Source organism: Chiloscyllium punctatum, chromosome 18 (genome assembly GCF_047496795.1).
Source record: "Chiloscyllium punctatum isolate Juve2018m chromosome 18, sChiPun1.3, whole genome shotgun sequence".
NCBI classification, from domain to species: domain Eukaryota; kingdom Metazoa; phylum Chordata; class Chondrichthyes; order Orectolobiformes; family Hemiscylliidae; genus Chiloscyllium; species Chiloscyllium punctatum.
In genome coordinates this window covers 67500894-67524958 of record NC_092756.1, presented here as the reverse complement: position 1 = coordinate 67524958, position 24065 = coordinate 67500894, and the positions used below count along the sequence as shown (strand labels likewise).

Below are 24065 nucleotides of genomic sequence, written 5' to 3'. Positions count from 1 at the left end.
AGGTTTTAGTGGGTGTGACGGTGCAGAGCAGTGATATTCTCTTCCCCAAGGCCTGACAGAGGATACCATTAGACTGTGCCAGGCTGATCCAAGTTCTAGGCCAAGCCATTGCTGCCTTACCAATCTGGAGGAATGCCCAACAGTGAAAGAAACTTTCTCCACTTCACCTGTGTGAGTGTCTGCTACCTCACACTCTGTTTTTGCTACTGTGCCCATCTTCCACCAAATGTCATGCTCTACCATTCTCACTATTGCATGCCAAATGTTCCCTCACTTGTTCTCACTGACACCCACAAAAAAAAACCCTGTATGGCCTTTGCGCTGACTATTCACACTCTCAAGGCACTTTTCCCTCACCTACACCAGCAAGGACTTTATGCCAGCTACTTTCATCTCCTTTAATTTCTCCTTTTCACTCCAGTAACAGATCACACGAGAGCAGAAAGAGGCAAAACAGATGCTGGGCTGTTGATGATTGGGCTCCTCATCCCCTTTAATGAAAGGATCCTGATGACCCTGAGTAGTTGACTGAGCATGTCCAAGCCCCTGGATGTCCTGGAGCCCCTTGACTTACTGTGCCGGGACACACTGACTGAATGGTCTCTCCCTGAGGCTGTCTGTCAACCATGACAAACTTCCTGACTATGTCTGTGCCAAATGACAAAGCTATGCAGAAATATGGTGAGCTCTGGCTGAGGGGCAAAGCATTAAAAGCCAAGGAATGGCAGGGATGCTGTGAGCAGGTAGGGTCACAAAGTGAATGAGTGCTATGAGAGCAAATGAGCAGCTCTATTATGCATTCTGATCCAATGGGCGAAGTGAGTGCTTGTCCCTGCGTTTAAGGTATCCTTGTAGTATCATTGCAATGATGGTTGCCAAGGTCCATCATTTAAATGCAGAAACGGATAAGTGGATCGGTCTCTTTTCAGAGTGGGGAACCGTAGGGTTCCTGTTGGGATCCCAGCTGTTTACAATATGCATTAATGATTTGGATGAAGGAATTGAATGCAATATCTCCAAATCCAAGCTAGCAGGGTGACATTGTGTGCTCTGGGGAGGATGCTAAGAGGCTGCAGGGTGTCTTGGATAGGCTGGCTGAGTGGGCAAATACTTGGCAAATGCAATATAATGCGAATAAGTGTGAGGCTGTCCACTTTGGTGCAAAAACAGGAAGGCAGATTATTATCTGAATGGCGGAAGTTTAGGAAAAGATGAGGTTCAATGAGAACTGGGTGTCATGGTGGAACACCGCTGAAGTTGGCATGCAGGTGCATCAGGCAGTAAGGAAAGCTAATGGCATGCTCTCCTCCATAGGAAGAGGGTTTGAGTAAGGACTCTTGCTGCAGTTATACAGGGCCTTAGTGAGGCCACACCTTGAGTATTATCTGTAGTTTTGGTCTCCGAGTCTAAGGAGGGATATTCTTGTTTTTGAGGGAGCCCAGCGAAGGTTCACCAGACTGATTCCCAGGATGACAGAACTGACAAGTGAGGAAAGACTGGATTGATTAAGCTTGTACACACTGGAATTTAGAAGAATGATGGGGGCGATCTCATAGAAATAAAATCCTGATGGGACTGGACAGGCTGGATGTGGGAAGGAAGTTCCCAGTGTTGGGGGAGTCCAGAACCAGGGGGTCACAGTCTAAGAATAAGGCTAAGCCATTCAGGACTGAGATGAGGAAAAATTTCTTCACTCAGAGAGTTGTGAACCTGTGGAATTCCCTCTCACAGGAGGCTGTTGGGCTCGTTCATTAGATATATTCAAAAGGGAGCTGGATGGGTCCCTTGTGCTAAAGGGATCAAGGGGTATGGAGAGAAAGTGGGAGTGGGATATTGAAACTGCATGATCGTATTGAATGGTGGTGCAGGTTGGAAGGGTCAAATGGCCTATTCCTGCACCTATTTTCAATGTTTCTATGTGCCCTAATGGTGTGAGGAGGCTGGCATATGTTGGTTGCCAGTGTCCATGGAGACTGGGGGAGTCTTCTGGATGTAGCCACACCCACATCCTGTGGCAGATTCATAGTTCCCAGAAAGTGGCAACACAAGTGGTCGAGAAGACATATGACATGTTTGCCTTCATCTATTAGGGCACAGAGTAATAAAAAGTAGCTAGTCATGTTGCATCTGTATGGAAATTTAGATAGGCAACATTTGGAATATTCTGGGTGCCACTCTGCCAGAAGGATGTGGAGGCTCTGGAGAGGGTACAGAAAGAGTTTACCATGATGTTACCTGGTTTGGAGGATGTTAGTTATGAGGAGAGATTGGACAAAATTGAACTGTTTTCACAACATCGGAGGCTGAGAGGTGACCTGATAGAAGTTTCTAAAATTATGAGAGGCGAGGATAGTCACAGGCTTTTTTCCAGGGTTTTGTGGTCTGTGTGGCTTTTTTTCTGGGTGCTCCAGTTTCCTCCCACAATCTGAAGATGTGCAGGTTAGGTGAGTTAGCCACAGGACATGTAGAGCTACAAGGATAAGGTTAGGCTGGGTGGGAGTGTAGGTCTGGGTGAGATGTTCTTTGGAGGGTTAATGTGGACTCAATGAGCCATATGGCCTATTTCCACACTGCAGGGATTCTATGTGTTGTTCCTAATGGAAGAAAATACCTTGCCCAAGTTGTCAAGTTGTCAAGTTCCCCAGATTTCTTGCCAAAATCCACATTGTTGAGGACCTTATAAAATTTAGCCCTGAGCCACATAAGGCAGTAATTGGCTATATGTCTTAAAGTTTGAAGAAAAATGGGTCAGAAGGAGTAGCTTAGAGCAACAAATAGAAGCAGAGAATCGGAAGCATTCAGGTTGGGAATTTCACAGTTTAGGCTGAGCCAAGGATGGAGTGATTAAACAGGAGTGTTCAAGAGGCCAGAATTAGAGAGCAGAAAGTGTTGTGCTGGAGGGGATGACAGAGATAGATGAGGATATGGAGGGATTTAAAAACAAAGGAATTTTAAAATGAAGGTGCAGTTTGAAGTGGAGCCAATGTTAGTCAGTGAGCACAGCGGTGAAAGTTAAAAGAGACAGTATCAGGGAAGCAGAGCTATTAATGACCTCAAGTTTATACATTTTTGAATATGGGAGATCATTGGAATATTCAGCCAAGAGGTAACAAAACAAAATGAAGGCTTCAATGATAGATATAATGGGGGAAGTTGGGCATTGGAAAATGGAAATAGAGTCAGAGAGACATAGAGTCATAGAGATGTGCAACATGGAAACAGATCCTTCGGTCCAACCTGTCCATGCTGACCAGATATCCCAACCCAATCTAGTCCCACCTGGCAGCACCCAGCCCATATCCCTCCAAACCCTTCCCATTCATATACCCATCCAAAGGCCTCTTAAATGTTGAAATTGTACCAGCCTCCACCACATCCTGTGGCAGCTCATTCCATACATGTACTACTCTCTGCGTGAAAAAGTTGCCCCTTAGGTCTCTTTTATATCTTTCCCCTCTCACCCTAAACCTATGCCCTCTAGTTCTGGACTCCCTGACCCCAGGGAAAAGATTTTGTCTATTTATCCTATCCATGCCCCTCATAATTTTATAAACCTCTATAAGGTCACCCCTCAGCCTCCGACGCTCCAGGGAAAACAGCCCCATCCTGTTCAGCCTCTCCCTGTAGCTCAGATCCTCCAACCCTGGCAACATCCTTGTAAATCTTTTCTGAACCCTTTCAAGTTTCACAACATCTTTCCGATAGGAAGGAGACCAGAATTGCACGCAATATCCCAACAGTGGCCTAACCAATGTCCTGTACAGCCGCAACATGACCTCCCGACTCCTGTACTCAGTACTCTGACCAATAAAGGAAAGCATACCAAACGCCGCCTTAACTATCCTATCTACCTGCGACTCCACTTTCAAGGAGCAATGAACCTGCACTCCAAGGTCGCTTTGTTCAGCAACACTCCCTAGGACCTTACCATTAAGTGTATAAGTCCTGCTAAGATTTGCTTTCCCAATATGCAGCACCTTGCATTTATCTGAATTAAACTCCATCAGCCACTTCTCAGTCCATTGGCCCATTTGGTCAAGATCCTGTTGTAATCTGAGGTAACCCTCTTTGCTGTCCTCTACACCTCCAATTTTGGTGTCATCTGCAAACTTACTAACTGTACCTCTTATGCTCGCATCCAAATAATTTATGTAGGTGACAAAAAGTACAGGGCCCTGCACTGATCCTTGTGGCACACCACTAGTCACAGGCCTCCAGTCTGAAAAACACCCCTTCACCACCACCCTCTGTCTTCTACCTTTGAGCCAGTTCTGTATCCAAATGGCTAGTTCTCCCTGTGTTCCATGAGATCTAACCTTGCTAATCAGTCTCCCATGGGGAACCTTGTCGAACACCTTACTGAAGTCCATATATATCACATCTACTGCTCTGCCCTCATCAATCTTCTTTGTTACTTCGAAAAGCTCAACCAAGTTTGTGACATGATTTCCCACGCACAAAGCCATGTTGACTGTCCCGAATCAATCCTTGCCTTTCCAAATACAATAGGTGGGAGAATCAATGATCAATGTGATCAGCAACATATCTTGGGGTCAAGGATGACATAACCATATCTGCAAATGTGAGAGCTAGAGGAGAAGTTGCAAATGAGAAATAGGGTGGACTGGTTCCGTTTCAGATAATGGCCTGGGAGAGGATGGAATGTCTTGAAGGAACCTCTTGAACCTCGCATCATGGCTTTTATCTTTCTAATATTTAGGTGGAGTAAAGTTTTGCTTATCTAGGTCTGAATGTCCAAGAAACATTCCAATAATTTAATGATTGCAAAGGAATGAGCTTAAAGCTTGGATCAGTACATGGGACTATGATATTGTGGCCATTACAGGGACTTTGTTCAGAGAAGCACAGGATTGACTGCTCAATATTCCAGGGTTTCATTATTTTAGACGAGATAGAGAGGAAGGTTAAAGAGGTGGAGGAGTCGCATTACTAATTAGGCAGAATGTCACATCTGCATTCAGAGAGGAAATGCTGGAGGGCTCATCCACTGAGGCAATATGGGTAGACCTCAAAAATAAGATGGGTGCAATCTCTCTGATAGGATTATACTATCGGCTCCCCTCAACAGCCACTGAGACATTGAGGAACAAATATGTAGATAGACTAAGGAAAGGTGACTTTAACTTCCTCAATATTGACTGGGACTCCCTGTGAGCAAGAAGCTTAGATGGGGTGGAATTTGTGTGCATCTCAGAAGGTTTCTTGAAACAGTATATGGATAATCCAACTACAGGATGGGCCAGATTGGACCTTGTATTGGCTAATGAGCTTGGCCAGGTGATTGACCTATCAGTGGGAGAGCATTTTGGAAACAGTGATCACAACTCCTTACGTTTTGAGACAGCTATGAACAAGGAAAAGGCAGGTCGTTGCAGGAAGGCACTAAACTGGGAGAGGGCAAATTACATCAGTATTGGGCAGGAGCTAAGGGAGTGTTAATTGGGGAGAGCTGTTATCAGGCAAGTCCACATTTTACATGTGGGCACTGTTTAATGACCTGCTGGGGAGAGTTCAAGAACAGCATGTTCCTGTAAGAAGGAAGAACAAGGATAACAAGGTAAGGAGCCCTGGGATAATGAGGGAGGTTGTGAATTCAGTCAAAAGGGAGAAAGAAGCATATGAAAGGTTTAGGAAGCTAAAATCAGACAGGGCCTAAAAAGAATATAAGGAAAGCAGGAAAGTGTTCCAGCAGGGAATTAAGAGAGCAGGAAGGGGCCATGAAGTGGCCTTGGCAAGTGGGTTTCAAGAGAATCCCAAGCCATTCTATAGATACATTCAAGACAAGGGGATAACTAGGGAGAATGTACAACCATTCAGGGATAAAGGAGGGAGCTTGTGTTTGGGAGCAGAGGTTGTGGGTGAGATCCTGAATGAGTATCTTGCATCAGTATTCACCCAGGAGAAAAATATGGAAGTTAGTGAGATTAGAATGGAGCATGCTAATAAGCTAGGGCATTTAAGATCAAGAAAGAAGTGGTGTTGGATCTCTTGAAGAACATTAAGGTGGTTAAGTACCCAGAGCCGGATTGTATGTACCTCAGATTACTGAGAGAGGCAAGACAGGAGACTGCAGGGACCTTGACCAAGATCTTTGATTCCTGACTAGCCACTGGAGAGGTCCCAGAGGACCAGCGAGTACCTAATGTTGTTCCTCTGTTCAAGAAGGCAAATAGGGATAATCCAGAAGGCTATACACGGTGAGTCTCACATCAGTGGTTGGGAAGCCATTGGAGTGAATTCTTTGGGATAGGATTTACGTACATTTGGAAACACATGACCTAATTAGGGACAATTAGCATGGTTTTGTGCAGGTCAGGTCATACTAACTTGATTGAATTTTTCAACGAGGTCATAAAGGGGATCGATGACGGTAGATCAGTTGATGTTTGTCTACATGGATTTTAGAAAGGCTTTTGACAATATATCACATGATGGGCTCTTCCAGAAGATTAAGATGCATGGGATCCATGGCCACGTGAATTCAGAATGAGCTTGCTCATAGAAGTAGAGGGTAGTGGTGGGAGGGTGTTTTTCAGGCTGTGTTTTCAGTTATGTTTTCCGTGACTGGTGGTGTTCTGCAGGGATCCATACTGGGACCTCTGCTGTTTGTGATACACACACACAAATATATATATATAATGAAAATGTAGATGGGTGGGTTAGTAAGTTTGCAGGCGATACAAAAATCGGTGGAGTTGTGGATAGTGTAGAAGGTTGTCAAAGGATACACTAGGATGTAGATCAGTTGCAGATGTGGATCGAGAGTTGGCAGATGCAGTTTAATCTGGGTAAGTGTGAGGTGCTACACTTTGGCAAATCAAATGGCAAAGAAAAGTATACAGTTAATGGCAGGATTCTGGACAGTATTGATGTACAGAGGAATCTTGGGGTTCAAGTCCACAGATCCCTGAAAGTAATCACACAAGTAGATAGGGTGGTAAAGAAGGTGTATGGCATGCTTGCCTTTACTGGCTGGGGAGTTGAGTACAAGAGTCAGGATCTCATGTTGCAGCTTTATAAAACTTTGGCAAAACCACACTTAGACCACATTCAACTTTGGTTGCCACATTACAGGAAGGATGTGGAGGCTTTGGAGAGGGTGCAGAAGAGGTTTACCAGGATGCTGCCTGGATTAGAGGGTATGAGCTATAAGGAGAGGCTAGAAAAACTCAGGTTGTTTGCTCTTGAGCAATGGAAGCTGAGGGGAGAATTAATAGAAAACTATAAAATTATGAGATGCACAGACAGGGTTCCTAGATTTGAAATGTCTAATACAAGGGGGCATACATTTAAGGTGCGAGGGGAAAGTTCAAAGGAGATGTGAGGGTCAGGTGTTTTACACAGAGAGAGGTAGGATTTCGGAACCCAAAGTGATGGGTGGTGGTGGTGGCAGATATGATAGGGGTATTGAAGGGACTTTTAGATAAGGAATGGAGGGCTATGGACTGCGGACAGGCAGAAGGGATTAGTTTCATTTAGTGTCATGTTTGGCACAATGTTGTGGGCCGAAGGGCCCACTCCAGTTCTGTGTTCTATGAATCATGAGAGGTGATCAGTTGCTGTCATTGCCCATATTAAAAGTGGCATTATGTTATCAATGATGTTGGAATTGTCCAAGGATAGATCCTTCAGTGTGGGAGTGAAAGATAAACTATTGCAAATGAAACTCTAGTCTTGAGAGATAAAACAAGTCATAGTGCATGGATGTTGAATCAGTGATCTATGATAAACTATGCTATAGGCTGCAGGCAGGACAAGCAGAGCAATGATGTGTCATATTCACAAAAAAAAGATTTATGACTTTGAGAACTTTTTCAATGTGGGTGGGACGGTGGCACAGTGGTTAGCACTGCTGCCTCACAGCGCCAGAGACCTGGGTTCAATTCCCGCCTCAGGCGACTGACTGTGTGGAGTTTGCACGTTCTCCCTGTGTCTGTGTGGGTTTCCCTGTGTTCCATGAGATCTAATGCAAAACTTAATGCATTGCGAACACTGCATACAGGTGTGATAGACAGGAAACTGAACTGGAAATAAATCACAGCAATACAGTTTAATATTACAACCATGACCACGACCAGAAGATCTGTTGCTGCCATAGAGACAAGATAATATATGATATTTGTGGAGAGACCGCATCTTCTTCGAGATAAGATCACAATCACTGCCAGGTTAGCTACAATAGAAGGAGATGCAGAGAATTGAAATGGGTTGTGATTTTGACTTCGAGAAACAATCATCTGTTTCCGAGATGTTGCATAAAATTAAAAATGTGTAACATAAACCTAAGTTTGTCGAAATCCTTTACATACAAGCAGTTGTGAGGTAGCCTTATACAGCTGAAAAGATTTATAATAAAATATTTTGATATCATAAAAAATCTGAAGTATTCTGAAGAAACTTTATAGAGAAGAGAAACACAGAAACTAACATCATGTTAAGACATTACATTAACAAGAAATGTAGAAAGTACTGGAACGAGGTAACAGGAAACAAGGCAATCTAGATTTGGAAATGAAGAAGTATGAGATTACACTTTCACAGACTGTATAAGTGTGTCCTTTCCATTAACTATTCTGTCTTGAAAACGCTTCCATTCATCTTGCTCATAAATATCCCAAAACAAATGAAAGTGAATTAGCATTCTTCCGATTTTGTGCAGGACTTTTGCAAAGGATACAATGAAACATTTGCTCGCTTCATTGTTTCTGACTTGACAGCTTCACCGACAGACTTAACCATGACATACTTCGGCCATGCTGGGAGCCATTGATTTACGTCAGGTTATGAAAATACATTGAAAGAAATTGGGATTATTTTGCTTGAGGTTATTTGATTGAGCTTTCCAAAATCTTGAGTGGATTGAATAGAGTGTAGAGAGAGAAGTTGTTCCTGCTCATAATGTAAAAAAGAACCAGAGGACAGAGATTGGAAAAAAAATTCAGGGATGAGTTGAAATCTGAGGATATGGAATGAATTTCTACAAAATGTGAAAAAGGCAGATGATTTTTTTTACCATTCAAGACAGCACTGAATGAATACGTGGATAGAAGTGATATGCAAGTTATGGATGAAAAGACGGAGATTGATGCTCGGCAATGATGCTCGTTTGAAGAACCAGTGGGGGCTCGACGGGTCGATTGGTCCCTTTCCACATCATAACGATTCTGTGCTGTTACGATTCCATCAAGTTCTGAATACTTAACATTGTCTTTCAAACAATTTATTTCATGAAATTCATTCCAAAAGGTAATCAACGAGACATCTTGTCCAATTTACGAATCATTTGAGAGAATTATTCTCTGTCAAAGTCAACTGCAAAATAAAATTACATGTACAACCTGAATGCGATATCACATTTCAGCCACAGTGAAAGTTACATGATGAAATTTCACCCACACGGTGACAATTCAGCAAGAACGATATATGTCTACAATTCAACAATAACTACAACAAATTAAATTCCTGGTACTTCACTGAAAACAACTTTATGAATAACGCAAACACAGTTGCAATTATTCTGTTTGTGGGTGGCACGGTGGCACAGTGGTTAGCATTGCTGCCTCACAGCGCCAGAGACCTGGGTTCAGTTCCCGCCTCAGGTGACTGACTGTGTGGAGTTTGCACATTCTCCCCGTGTCTGCGTGGGTTTCCTCCGGGTGCTCCGGTTTCCTCCCACAGTCCAAGGATGTGCAGGTAAGGTGAATTGGCCATGCTAAATTGCCTGTAGTGTTAGGCAAGGGGTAAATATAGGGGTATGGGTGGGTTGCGGGTCAGTGTGGACTTGTTGGGCCGAAGGGCCTATTTCCACACTGTAATGTAATCTCATTTATTTGATATGGGCAGAAACAAGATTGAAGGGATTCAAGCATGGGATCTGGTAAAGACAGGGCTTGGAAGTGATATGTTCAACAACTTTGGAGAGGAAAGGGAAACTGAAAAGGGCACAAGAGCTTGCAAAATAAGTGGGGGCAAATGTTGGTGTTTTGAGGTGAAGGGTAAAGGTTGAGGAGGTTTTAAAGGAGAGAAAAACATCTGAAAAGAAAAGTACTGTTAGTGTAGAAGAGAGGAGATTTGGCCAGCTTAGCTCATCGGTGTGGGGATAGGGACAATTGACCTGATGGTCTTAGTTACAAAGACATCCATGGACTTCTTGGATTTCTTGTAATAGGATTAATATATTAATGTTAAACTACATCAAGACAGAAGAGAGAAAGAAATAACAGGAATTCTACAAACTATACTGGGAGGAGTCTCATATGAACCAGCATCTAGGACAAATAATCTGTGTCTTTAGGTGTAAATACCATGTGATTCTGTATAAAATAGATACTTTAGGAATTCATAATTATCTCACTGTAAATGACATGAAAATGTTTGCTTTCTGCTCCAGTCTTAATCACAACCAGATCAGCAGCGACTGTTGTGAGGTCTTGAGTTCTGTTCTCGCCCAAAACAAAGCATTGTTTCATCTGAACCTGACTCACAATAAGCTTGGTAACGCTGGAGTTAAAATTCTGTGTCGTGCATTGAAGAACAATGTCTGCAAACTGCAAAAATTGAGGTGGGTTGGTTACTATTTGGATGATTTGGTATTTGAACCAGTATTCCTCGAAGCGTCTCTGTTATACATGACTAAATTTTTGAACAGCATAGTTTTTTTAAGATGGACTCAAAAATAAAGTACTCAAGGCATGAAATAAAATGCAAAGTACTGTAGATACTCAGCAGGTCTGGCAGCATCTGTGGAGAGAGAAACAGAGTCCCACTTGATTTTGCAGAACTTGTTACACATGGCTAACTCTAGTAGGACCTAGTGGAAGTGTGGATACAATCCAGAATGACAATTGGAAAGACATAATTAATCAATGGGAATGTTGAAAATTTGTTTATGTTTCCCAACGTTATCAGAGAGGTTTTTGGTTCCAAGGGGTGAGAATAAAACATCTTGATCCAGGGATGAAAGTCTGTCTCATGAGGACAAAAAAAAATTATGTTCCCTAAGGGTTAATATTGAGATTCTTGCTTTTCCTGATATATATATGACCTCAATCCTGGTGTGCGGGGGTAGTATCAAAGTTTGCAAATGACATAAAACTTAGAAGAATGGTAAACTGTTTAGAACTTCAAAAAGACTTTGGCAAGTTTGTGCAACAAATGTGGATAGATGAACTTTGAAGTGGAGAAGTTTGAGATGTTATGCTTTCGTACAAAGACCGTGAGAGACAGTTTAAAATAAAGGGTAACTTCCAAAGAGTGTGCAGGAAGAGAGAAACATGGGTGGATATGTGCATAAGTCATTGAAGGTGGTTGGACAGGTAAAGGTGCTAATAAAGCATACAGTATTCTAGACTTCATCATTAAGGAATAAAGTCAAAAATCGCACGACACCAGGTTATAGTCCAACAGATTGATTTTAAATCACAAGCTTTCAGAGCCACATTCCTACATTAATTAAAGGTTTTATTAGTATCTGCCAAATTTCCCAAACTTCAATCAAGTAGAGATACAAAAGATGAAACCTCAGGTCAGACACTGAATTGTATGTGTGAGGCCTCATTGAGAATCTGTCTCCGAGTTTTACATCTGGCTGGTCTTGTTCCAAAAGGCGAACTTTATAAAATGCCACACTGACCTACTGTGACTGGTAGGAAAATTATTGGAAAAGATTCTCAGGATCAAGATCTATAAACATTTAGAAGCAAATCGACTTATTAGCGATAGACAACATGGTTTTATGTGGGTGAAGTCCTGCCTCTCTAACTTGATCGAGTTTTTTGAGGAGGCAACAAAGATGGTTGATGAGGGAAAAACAATTGATGTTGTCTATATGAGCTTCAGTAAAGTCTTTGACAATGTCCCTCATGGCAGACTAGTACAAAAGGTACTAGGGGTGAGCTGGCAAGATAGATACAGAACTGGCTTAGTGATGGGAGACGGGGTAGCGATGGAAGGATGCTTTTCGGAATGGAGGGTTGTGACGAGTGATGTTCCACAGTGATCCATGCTGGGACTTCTACATGATCTACATAATGATTTGGAGGAAAATGTGGCTGATCCAGTTTGTACGTTTGCAGACAATACAAAAATTGGTGGAGTTGTGGATAGTGAGGACGATTGTCAGAGGATACTGCAGGATATAGTTCAGTTGGAGGCATGGGCAGAAAAATGGTAGATGGAGTGTAATCTGGACAAATGTAAGGTGATGCATTTTGGAAGGTCAACTATAGGTGGAAAGTATATAATGTATGGCAGAACCCTTAGGAGGATTGATATGCAGAGGGATCTGGGTGTGCAGGTGCACAGATCACTGAAAGTGACAGCATAGGTAGATAAGGTAGTAAAAAAGGCTGATGGCATGTTTGCATTCATTGGAAGGGGCATTGAGTGTAAGGATGTACAAGTTGTGCTGCAGCTTTACAGAACTTTAGTTTGGCCACATTTGGAATATTGCATACCATTCTTGTCACCATGTTACCAGAAGATTTGGAGAGGGTACAGAAAAAAATTACCAGGATGTTGCCTGATATGGGGGGTTTTTAATGATAAAGAAAGGTTGAATAGGCTGGGTTTGTTTTCACTGAAATGCAGGAGGTTGTGAATGGCATGGATAGAGTGGAAATTAAGTGGCTTTTTTTCCCAGGGCGGAAGGGTCAATTACTAGTAGATACAGATTCAAAGTGTGAGTGGGGATGTTTAAAAGTGATGTGTGAGGCAGGTTTTTCAGACAAGGGATGGTGAGTGTCTGGAACGTGCTGCGAGAGGAGTTGGTGGGAGCAAACACAATAGCAGCATTCACAAGTACCTGGACGAATACATGAATAGGAAAGGAGTATACAGATCCTATAAGTGAAAACAGTTTTAGTACGGAAGGGCAAAATATGTTGGCACAAGCTTGGAGGGTCAAAGGACTTATTCCTGTGTTGTATTGATCTTTGTTCTTGTTCTGGTAAAGTTTACGATGATACGCAGGCAATGGCAAATATTTTAAGAACTAATGCAAGATTTACAATAAAGTTACATTCCTTTGAAGCTCAGAATTATGATTGGTAATGTGGCTGTACTTGTGACTAGAAAAGTTGCAGAATTATTTTGAGCAGAAGCAGGCCATTCAGCCCATCTACACTATTACATAGTGCCAATCTCCTGCCTTTTCACCATATCCATACACACCTTTTCTATCCAAGTAATCATCTAAAACTCTGTTGAATGCCTCAGTTGAACCACTTCCACCAGGAGAGTGAAGTTAAATATTGAATCAGAACAAAGGAATATGTTTATAAAGTTGCCAAAATTGTTGTAACATTAATGTACGGAGCATTTTAGAATTCAGCAAAAGAGGATCTAGCAACTGATTAAGACACATAAAATAGAATAGAAAATGAAAATAAACTACTGAGAAACAAAAAAAAAGCTATAAATCTTTTAAGGTGTGTAAAAAGGCAAAGACTAGCAAAAACAATTTGGATCCACCCAGGAGGATTTATTATGGAGAATCAGGAAAGGCATAGGAACTAAACAAATAGTTCTGCCCTACTTTTCATTCCTGAGGTTGGAGAATTCATTGTTCTGAGAACATAATCTTTATAATGGCAACCTGAATTCCTGTTTTCAGATCACACGTGCAAACTGGATTAGAATTCCGGTTTAGCCATCTTGATTGAGGTGAGAAGGCTAGGCAAAAGTGAGGACTGCAGATGCTGGAAACCAGAGTTTAGATCAGAATGGTGCTGGAAAAGCACAGCAGGTCAGGCAGCATCCGAAGAGCAGGAAAATCGATGTACTTAGATTAGATTACTTACAGTGTGGAAACAGGCCCTTCGGCCCAACAGGTCCACACCGACATGCCGAAGCGCAACCCACCCATTCCCCTACATTTACCCCTTTACCTAACACTATGGACAATTTAGCATGGCCAATTCACCTGACCTGCACATCTTTGGACTGTGGGAGGAAACCGGAGCACCCGGAGGAAACCCACGCAGACACAGGGAGAATGTGCAAACTCCACACAGTCAGTCGCCTGAGTTGGGAATTGAACCCAGGTCTCTGGCGCTGTGAGGCAGAGGTGCTAACCACTGTGCCACCGTGCCGTCCTGACGTTTTGGGCAAAAACCCTTCATCAGGAGGTGAGAAGGCTGCCAGATTCCACAGCAGGTTGAGTGGAAAGTTTGCCCTGGACCTCCAGCAGTATGTTCAAAATCACAAACTTATTTGGCTTTTCCCAGGGTGCCAAGTCTGACATAAAGAAAGGTTGAATAGGCTGGGTTTGTTTTCACTGAAATGCAGGAGGTTCAGGGATGATCTGATAGAAGTTTATAAGATTGTGAATGGCATGGATAGAGTGGAAATTAAGTGGCTTTTTTCCCCAGGGCGGAAGGGCGGAAGAGATTGGATCGGTTAGGGCTATTTTCACTGAAGCTTTAAGGAATGAAGAGAGATAACAGAGGAATCTATAAAATTCTAACAGGAACAGGCAGGGTTAATGCAGGAGTTATGAATTATGGATCACAATCTAAGGGTCATAACAATTACAGAAACATGGCTCAGGGATGGGCAGGACTGGCAACTTAATGTTCCAGGATACAAATACTACAGGAAGGATAGACAAGGAGGCAAGAGAGGAGGGGGAGTTGCATTTTTGATAAGGTATAGCATTACAGCTGTGCTGGGGAGGATATTCCCTGAAATAGATCCAGGGAAGTTATTTGGGTGGAACTGAGAAATAAGAAAGGGATGATCACCTTATTGGGATTGTATTATAGACCCCCTAATAGTCAGAGGGACATTGAGAAACAAACTTGTGAGGAGATCTCAGCAATCTGTAAGAATAATAGGGCGGTTATGGTAGGGGATTTTAACTTTCCAAACATAGACTGGGACTGCCATAGAGTTAAAGGTTTAGATGGAGAGGAATTTGTTAAGTGCGTACAAGACAATTTTCTGATTTAGTATGTGTATATACCTACTAGAGAAGGTGCAAAACCTGACCTACTCTTGGGAAATAAGGCAGGGCAGGTGACTGAGGTGTCAGTGGGGGAGCACTTTGGGGCCAGCGACCATAATTCTATCATTTTTAAAATAGTGATGGAAAAATATAGACCAGATCTAAAAGTTGAAGTTCTAAAATTGAGAAAGGCCTATTTTGACGGTATTAGGCAAGAACTTTCCAAAGCTGATTGGAGGCAGATGTTCGCAGGTAAAGGGACGGCTGGAAAATGGGAAGCCTACAGAAATGAGATAACGAGAATCCAGAGAAAGTATATTCCTGTCAGGGTGAAAGGAAAGGCTGGTAGGTATAGGGAAAGCTGGATGACTAAAGAAATTGAGGATTTGGTTAAGAAAAAGAAGGAAGCATATGTAAGGTATAAACAGGATAGATCGAGAGAATCCTTAGAAGATTATAAAGGAAGTAGGAGTATACTTAAGAGGGAAATCAGGAGGGCAAAAAGGGGACATGAGATAGCTTTGGCAAATAGAATTAAGGAGAATCCAAAAGGTTTTTACAAATACATTCAGGACAAAAGGGTAACTAGGGAGAGAATAGTGCTCCTCAAAGATCAGCAAGACTGCCTTTGTGTGGAGCTGCAGAAAATGGGGGAGATACTAAATGAGTATTTTGCATCAGTAGACTGTAGGGAAATTGATGGTGACATCTTGCAAAATGTCCAGATTACAGAGGAGGAAGTGCTGGATGTCTTGAAACGGGTAAAGGTGGATAAATCCCCAGGACCCGATCAAGTGTACCTGAGGACTCTGTGGGAAGCTAGAGATATTTGTATCATCGAAGTCACAGGTGAGGTGCAGGAAGGCTGGAGGTTGGTAAACATGGTGTCACTATTTAAGAAGGGCGGTAAGGACAAGCCAGGGAACTATAGCCTGACCTCGGTGGTGGGCAAGTTATTGGAGGGAATCCTGAGGGACAGGACGTACATGTATTTGGAAATGAAGGACTGATTAGGGGTAGTCAACATGGCTTTGTGCGTGGGAAATCAGTTCACAAACTTGGTTGAGTTTTTTGAAGAAGTAACAAAGAGGATTGATGAGGGCAGAGCAGTAGATGTGCTCTACATGGACTTCAGTAAGGGGTTCGACAAGGTTCCCCATGGGAGACTGATTAGCAAGGTTAGATCTCATGGAATACAGGGAGAACTAGCCGTTTGGATACAGAACTGGCTCAAAGGTAGAAGACAGAGGGTGGTGGGGGAGGGTTGTTTTTCAGACTGGAGGCCTGTGAACAATGGAGTGCCACAAGGATCGGTGCTGGGCCCTCTACGCTTCATCATTTACATAAATGATTTAGATGCGGGCATAAGAGGTATAGTTAGTAAGTTTGCAGATGACAGCAAAATTGGACAGCGAAGAGGGTTACCTCAGATTACAACAGGATCTGGACCAGATGGGCCAGTGGGCTGAGAAGTGGCAGATGGAGTTTAATTCAAATAAATGCGAGGTGCTGCATTTTAGGAAAGCAAATCTTAGCAGGACTTAATGGTAAGGTCCAGGTGAGTGTTGCTGAACAAAGAGACCTTGGAGTGCAGGTCATTAGCTCCTTGAAAGTGGAATCGCAGGTAGATAGGATAGTGAAGAAGGCATTTGGTATGCTTTCCTTTATGGTCAGAATATTGAGTACAGGAGTTGGGAGGTCATGTTGCGGCTGTACAGTACATTGGTTAGGCCATTGTTGGAATATTGCGTGCAATTCTGGTCTCCCTGGAGCGTTGGAGGCTGAGGTTTACAAAATTATGAGTGGCATGGATAGGGTAAATAGGCAAAGTCTTTTCCCTGGGGTTGGGGAGTCCAGAACTAGACGGCATAGGTTTAGGGTGAGAGGGGAAAGATATAAAAGAGACCTAAGGGGCAACTTTTTCATGCAGAGGGTTCTGCGTATATGGAATGAGCTGCCAGAGGAAGTGGTGGAGGCTGGTACAATTGCAACATTTAAGAGGCATTTGGATGGGTATATGAATGGGAAGGGTTTGGAGAGATATGGGCCGGGCGCTGGCAGGTGGGACTAGATTGGGTTGGGATATCTGGTTGGCATGGACGGGTTGGACCGAAGGGTCTGTTTCCATGCTATACATCTCTATGACTCTATGATTCTATTTAGGACAGAGATAAGGAGAGACTTATTCACCCAGGGAGTATGAGGCTTTGGAATTCTCTGCTGCAGAAAGCAGTTGAGGCCAAAACATTGAGTGTTTTCAAGAAGGAGCTATGATCTGGAGGTGCTGGTGTTAGACTGGGGTGGACAAGTTAAAAAATCACACAACACCAGGTTATAGTTCAACAGGTTTATTTGGAAGCACTAGCTTTCGGTGCGCTGCTCCTTCATCAGGTGGCTAGATATTGTTCTCGGGCGTAAAGAGATGAAAATTGATGGGGAGAAAGTGGAGATAAGACTACTGAGTTGGATGATCAGCCATGATATATTTAATGGCAAAGCAGACTTGAAGAGTTGAATGGCCAACTCCTGCTCCTACATTCTGTGTTTCTATGTTATCCCCACACTCCCCATGTCCCACTCATGCCAACCCATGCCCCTGGGACTTTTGATTCCAAGTGGACACTTGCCAGTGACCTTGCCATTGTCTAAAGTGGTGTTCTTGAAAAGAACTAGCTTGTGTCTCTTGTTGCCTCTCCAAGCATCAAAGACCTGCAATGTTTCCTCCTGTGAATTCTGTTTCTCTCTTTCTACTGATGCATTGTGGAAATTGAGGTTCATTTGAAACAGATTAAATGCACATATTTGAGGCTGAATAGTTTCAAACTACTGCAAAATTCAGAATTATTTCCATTATATCTCTTGAAAATAACTTTAAAATAATTATATGAGGCTGAATTAAGCAAATGCTAAATTTTCCCCTTGCATCAGAGTTGTTCATAGATTCCTAAAGAATGAGTTCATTAAAATTACCTTGTCTCTGTAAATTATAAATATGCATTCTTTCAGTTTGAAATATAACAACCTGACGTACGATTGTTGTGAAGAATTGGCTTTTGCTGTCAAAGAGAACTCAGAATTACTGGACTTGGACATCAGTGTAAATAAAATAACTGATGTTGGTGTCAAACTCCTGTGTCAAATATCAACAAACCACAGATCCAACATGCAGTGTCTCAGGTAAGCATCAGTCAACACTAACTTGCAAATTTGTATAAGTGAGTTTCACTCTGAAGATAACACATCAAGATCATTTTCTTCCCTCTTGGCAATGCTGTTCTCTGCACGTTCAGTAAATGACCTCAAGACCAGTGGAAACATGGAAATATTTTCACAGTTTCCTATATTCTTCAGAGTGTAATTGCTTCATTAAATGATACAATGCAGAATAAGTTTATTATGCGCAGTGTACATTAATTATGTTGAATGATATTGAGCATTTGCTGGTAAGTCACTGGTATCTCAACAAACAGGACAGAGATCATAGCAATGGATAGGGTAAATATCTTGTCATAGGGTGAAACTCTATCAACAAGGAAAGACTGTATGTGGGTTTTGAAATTAATTGTGTTTGTGTGGGTTAGAGTGGGCTAGTCAGTATAAGGGGTGGCTGGGAGCTGGAGGGTGAATAATCCGCCTGGGGGAAAGTGGGCTGGGTGTGGGTCTGTTAGTACGCAGGGTGGCTGGGGGGCTAGGCAGCTGACAGCATGCCCATAGGAAAGCTGGTCCGGGAGGGGCAGTCAGTACATGGGCTGGCTGGGAGTCGGAGGGTTGATGATCGGCCTGGAGGAAAGCAGGCTGGGAGGAGCCTGTCAGTACGTGGGGTGGATGGGGCCAGGCAACTGATAACGTCCTCGCAGGAAAGCTGGTATAGGGCAGGCTGATCAGTATGAGGGGAGGCTGAGCCAGGTAGCCGATGGCAGCCCATAGGAAAGGGCCGGTCAGTACGCAGGGAGGCTGGGAACCAGACAGCCAATGGCTGGTCCATAGGAACACTGGCCAGGAGAAAGGGTCAGGCAGTACATAGGGCAGCCAGGTGCTGGAAGGCCAACAGCCTTACTGTAGGAAAGGTGGTCGGGGGTGGTTTGGTCGGTATGCAGGGTGACTGGAAGCCAGTGGCTGATGTCTGTCCTGGAGGAAAGCAGCCTGAGGAGGGTCGGTCAGTCAGTACGCAGGGTGGCCGATGATCAGAGGGCCAACAACCAGCTCATAGGAAAGCGGCCTTGGGTAGTCCGGTCAGTACGTGGGGCGACTCGGAGCTGGGCGGTCAACGACCATCTTGGAGGAAAGCGGGTCTGGGGAGGGTCGGTCAGTACGCAGGGTGGCCGGAGGCCGGAAGGCTGACTGTCCTGCAGGAAGGCTGGCCAAGCACGGTTTGATCAGTATGTGCTGCAGACCGGTGTCAGTTGTCTTTTATAACTATATTGGGTCTGTGCTCTACACACTGTTTCTGATTTGTTTGCACTGTCTTGTCTGTGTTTGTTACATTTATCTTTCAATGAAAATGAGATTTAAGTTTGTCCACAGCTCCCTGAAAACTGGTTCTACAGTGGGGTTTAAGGTTTGGCTTTGCTGCCCTTTCCCCTGTGTATCGTGTTTTTTTGTGTGAACTGTTTTCTGTTTATTGTTAACTGTATTCTATACTGTTTAATAACATTTTTTTATATACAGGAAATTTGGACTCTCGGTTTAGGGGACTGACTCCGTGCTGGCTGGACCACAGTCAGTATGTGGATTAGTGGTGCTGGAAGAGCACAGCAGTTCAGCCAGCATCCAAGGAGCTCCTGCATCTGCAGTCATTGTTTTTACCTCACAGTCAGTATGTTACTACTGCTGTTGATTTTGGCTTTTATAGGCAAACCTAATTCCTGAACTGGCTGAATCATTTAGCCAGTTTGTTAACTGGTATTTCTTCTTTATTCAGGACTGATTTCAAAACTGCCTGATCCACACAATGTGTTTCAGGTGTAACTCAGTTCTCATTAGGGGATTGTTGTGTCACTGGTTGGTTGCAGCCTGTGTGTTACTCTTCCACTTTTGAGAAAAGGACAATGTTGAGTTTGTAGTAGGGCTCAGCCCTTGCACTCTAGCTTTCTTTGTTTATTGGTGTTTGGACTAAATCCCTTGTGAGAAAATACATCTTTTCAGATGAGCTGTTCCTGTGGGTAGGCCTGGCCCTGGGACTAGGCCTCTGTAAAGACTGAATGTGTGTGTGTTGGGAGGTGAGCACTTGCTGCATCCTGAAGCTTGGGAATAGACCTTGCCTGTGGGAGTGGACCAAACCCCTGTGAGTTAACTGCACCTTTTCAATGTACTGTGTTCCTGGTTCTGTATGGATAAGCCAGGACTCTATGGAGACTGAACACCTGTGTGTTGTGCATTTGCTGCCTTCAGGAGTGGACTCTGGTTTTAGCAATGGACTCCATTTCTGACAATGCACTTTGTATACTGGAGTGGACTCAGAATCCATTCCCAGGAATAATTTTTTGAAGAGAATGGTAACGAACTCTGCACCAGAAAGGCCATTCTTTTTGGCAGTTGACTGTCTTGTTGCTTGTTGGGGTTTTCACCTGCAATATCTTGTATCCCTAGGTCTAGCAGGCCTCTCTGTGAGCTGGAAGGCTCATAGGTTGTTCTGAAAGCTGTCACCCCAAGAGCTGGAGGGTGGTTAGACTGTCCTGTGAACTGGAAGGTGGGTAGGCCATTCCGAGCGCTGTCATCCCGAGAAGGGATAATCAGGATGGGCTGTCCTAGAAGTAGCCTGAAGGTGTGTCAGGGCAGTCCACAGGCTGGATGGTGCGTCGGGGTGGATGAGAGCCAGATGGTACCTAGGGACAGATGAGAGCTTGAAGGCGGGTAGATTGTCCTCTGTGCTGTCACCCCAGGCAGGTACCGGGGAGTGCTATCCTAGAGGTGGCTGGAACGTGTGAAGGGCAGTTAGGGAAGTTGGAAGGTGGATAGACTGTCCTGACCGCTGTTGTCTGGGGTGGGGGAAGATTAGGGAAGCAGGACGGGCTGTCCTAGAGGTGGTCAGAAGGTGTGTCAGGGTGGACCGAGAGCCAGAAGGGGCATAGGGGTAGGCTACCTTAGTGGTTGGAAGGTGGGAGAGATGGTTGGCTTGCTGGAGGGGTGGGGTCTGTTTTGTATGCGCTGTTTTTTGTAATTGGACTGTCTTATGCATTTGTTACTGTTATGTGAAGATTGAAAGTGGGATTTGAAGTTTGTCCTCATTTCCTGAAAAGTGGTTGAATGGTAGGATTTGGAGCCTGGCTTTGCTGTTGCTCTCCCTTGTAAAATTGCTGTTTCTCTGTAAATACAGCTGTTCATGTTAACCATTTTGTAAACTATGTATTGTTTAGTAACATTTTAAAAATAACCAGGAGAGTTAGAATACCCTCAGTTTAGGGAACTGACTCTGTGATGGCTGAGCCACAGTTGGTGTTATTGCTGCTGTTGGTTTCTGCTTTTTTGGGGGAGGAGAATTTGATTCCTAACAAAACTGGCTTTGTAAACCAGCCAGTTTAACTGTTTTTTTTTTTGAGGACTTATTTCTAAACTGTCTGATTTAAAGCCAATGTGCTTCACATGTAATTCAAGCCCCATTAGGGAACTGTAGTTTCACTGGCTGGTTACAGTCTGTTACTCTTTTCTCTTTCTTTGAGGAAAGGACTATGTTGTTTTTTTTTGTGGCAGGGCTTAGCCTTTGCATTCTGGTTTTGTTTTTTGAATGTGTTTTCACTTTTGGTGTTTGGACTGAGCCCCTGTGAAAGTACATCTTGCCAGATGAGCTGTTCCTGTGGGTAGGCTTGATCCTTCCTCATGGACTAAGTTTCTGTAAAGACTGAACATCTGTGTGTTGGGACGTGAGCACTTGCTGTGTCCTAGAGTGTGGGGGTGGGCTCTGGGGCTGTGAGTCTAGCAGGTGGGTCCCAGGGTTGGGTGGGCCTTGCTGGGAGGCTCATAGGTTCTTCTGAAAGGGGTGTAGGGGTGTAGGGGTGGGTGGGTTGCTGGGGGTCAGTATTCTATGCGTTTTTAAAAAAAAATCTAATTGGACCATCTTTTCTATTTGTTACTGTTTTGTGAAGACTGAAAAATGGGATTTGAGGTGTGTCCTCATTTCCCTGAAAATTGGTTGAACAGTGGGGTTCGGGACCTGGCTTTGTTCCTTTCCTCTGTAAAATTGCTCTTTCTCTGTATACAGATGCTAATGTTAATTATATGTAAACTGTACTGTTTCTGTTTTTAAAAAAAAATTAGAATACTCTTGGTTGAGAATTGACTGAGTTGGCTGTACTGTGCACTGGTTTCAGAGAATGAAACACACTTGGGCAGAAAATAGGCAAAAGCAAAGTTCCACCACATGTCCACAAAGCAAAATGAGTTGTAGGAAAATTCCAGTACATTCTTGATTGAATATCATCAGCAAAACAACAACAAATTTGACTTTTAGCTTGTCATCCCCTTCCTCTATTTTGTCACCAGTCTCTTCAAAGAAAACGTAGGCCCAGAGATTTGTCTGCTGATCAGAAATGGTGACTGTTGCTGAAATCTTTGTCTCTCCTCTCCCTAGCAGGGATTAAAGGACACACACTTGTAATAATTATGTCTGAATCAAATTTGTCTGCAGCATCTTTGCTCAATGTTTGCCCAGCAGCATCAGGAGATGGAGAAGTAGGTGTTTTGAGTGTATCCCTTCAGGACTGAAGAAGGGTTACACCTGAAACATTGACTTCTCCACCTCCTGATGCTGCCTACTTGCTATGTTCTTCCAGTCTCCTGCTTGTCTACTTTAGTTTCCAGTATCTGCAGTTTTCTTTTGTCTCAAACCAATAAGTCACTTCCACAAAGTCTGCAAATTTTGCACTTTTACTTCTAATATCTAATGGCCAGGAGAGAGAGGCAAATGCGAGGTGTTGCATTTTGGGAAAGCAAATCTTAGCAGGACTTATACACTTAATGGTAAGGTCCTGGGGAGTGTTGCTGAACAAAGAGACCTTGGAGTGCAGGTTCATAGCTCCTTGAAAGTGGAGTCACAGGATAGTGAAGAAGGCGTTTGGTATGCTTTCCTTTATTGGTCAGAATATTGAGTACAGGAGTTGGGAGGTCATGTTGCGGCTGTACAGGACATTGGTTAGGCCACTGTTAGAATATTGCGTGCAATTCTGGTCTCCTTCCTATGGGAAAGATGTTGTGAAACTTGAAAGGGTTCAGAAAAGATTTACAAGGATGTTGCCAGGGTTGGGGGATCTGAGGTGCAGGAAGAGGCTGAACAGGCTGGGGCTGTTTTCCCTGGAGCATCGGAGGCTAAAGGGTGACCTTGTAAAGGTTAACAAAATTGTGAGGGGCATGGATAGGATAAATAGACCAAGTCTTTTCCCTGGGGTCAGGGAGTCCAGAACTAGAGGGCACAGGTTTAGGGTGAAAGGGGAAAGATATAAAAGCGACCTAAGGGGCAACTTTTTCACGCAGAGGGTGGTATGTGTATGGAATGAGCTGCCAGAGGAAGTGGTGGAGGCTGGTACAATTGCGCCATTTAAGAGGCATTTGGATGGTATATGAATAGGAAGGGTTTGGAGGGATATGGGCCAGGTGCTGGCAGGTGGGATTAGATTGAGTTGGGATATCTGGTCGGCATGAACGGGTTGGACCGAAGGGTCTGTTTCCATGCTGTACATCTCTGACTCTAAATGACTCTTCTTTTTCATAATGCCCTCTCTGACAGTCACAACTTCTCTTTCTTGGCACTTAGCAAACACATTTCAAGTGAACTTTTTAAACAAGATCAAAAATCAGATACTTCCAAGACTGGGTGTGGCATTTTATCCACTATTACACCTGTGGAAAAAAATGAGATCAAAGGTGCATAAAATGCCAATACAAATTTTTTTAAAAAGAAGTGGAGGGTTTCTGTAAAAATCAAGAAAAGGCAGTTGCAGTTTAAAGCTTTTAGAATCCGAGTTGTAAGAATCCCAACAATTTGGATGTTCTAGTTCCTCAGGAGCGGTGATACTTGCAAATAATCTTAATGTTTAAAAGTCAGCCAAGGCACTGGGGACAGCTGCCTTATTTCCTTTTGAATAGTATCAGATGAGTTTCAGGGCCA

The 24065-nt window shown here is 43.4% G+C and overlaps 1 pseudogene; it reads left to right on the top strand.

Moving 5' to 3' along the window:
- LOC140489159 (NACHT, LRR and PYD domains-containing protein 3-like) overlaps nt 1–24065 on the top strand; it is a 139430-nt pseudogene that overhangs the window by 106135 nt on the left and 9230 nt on the right.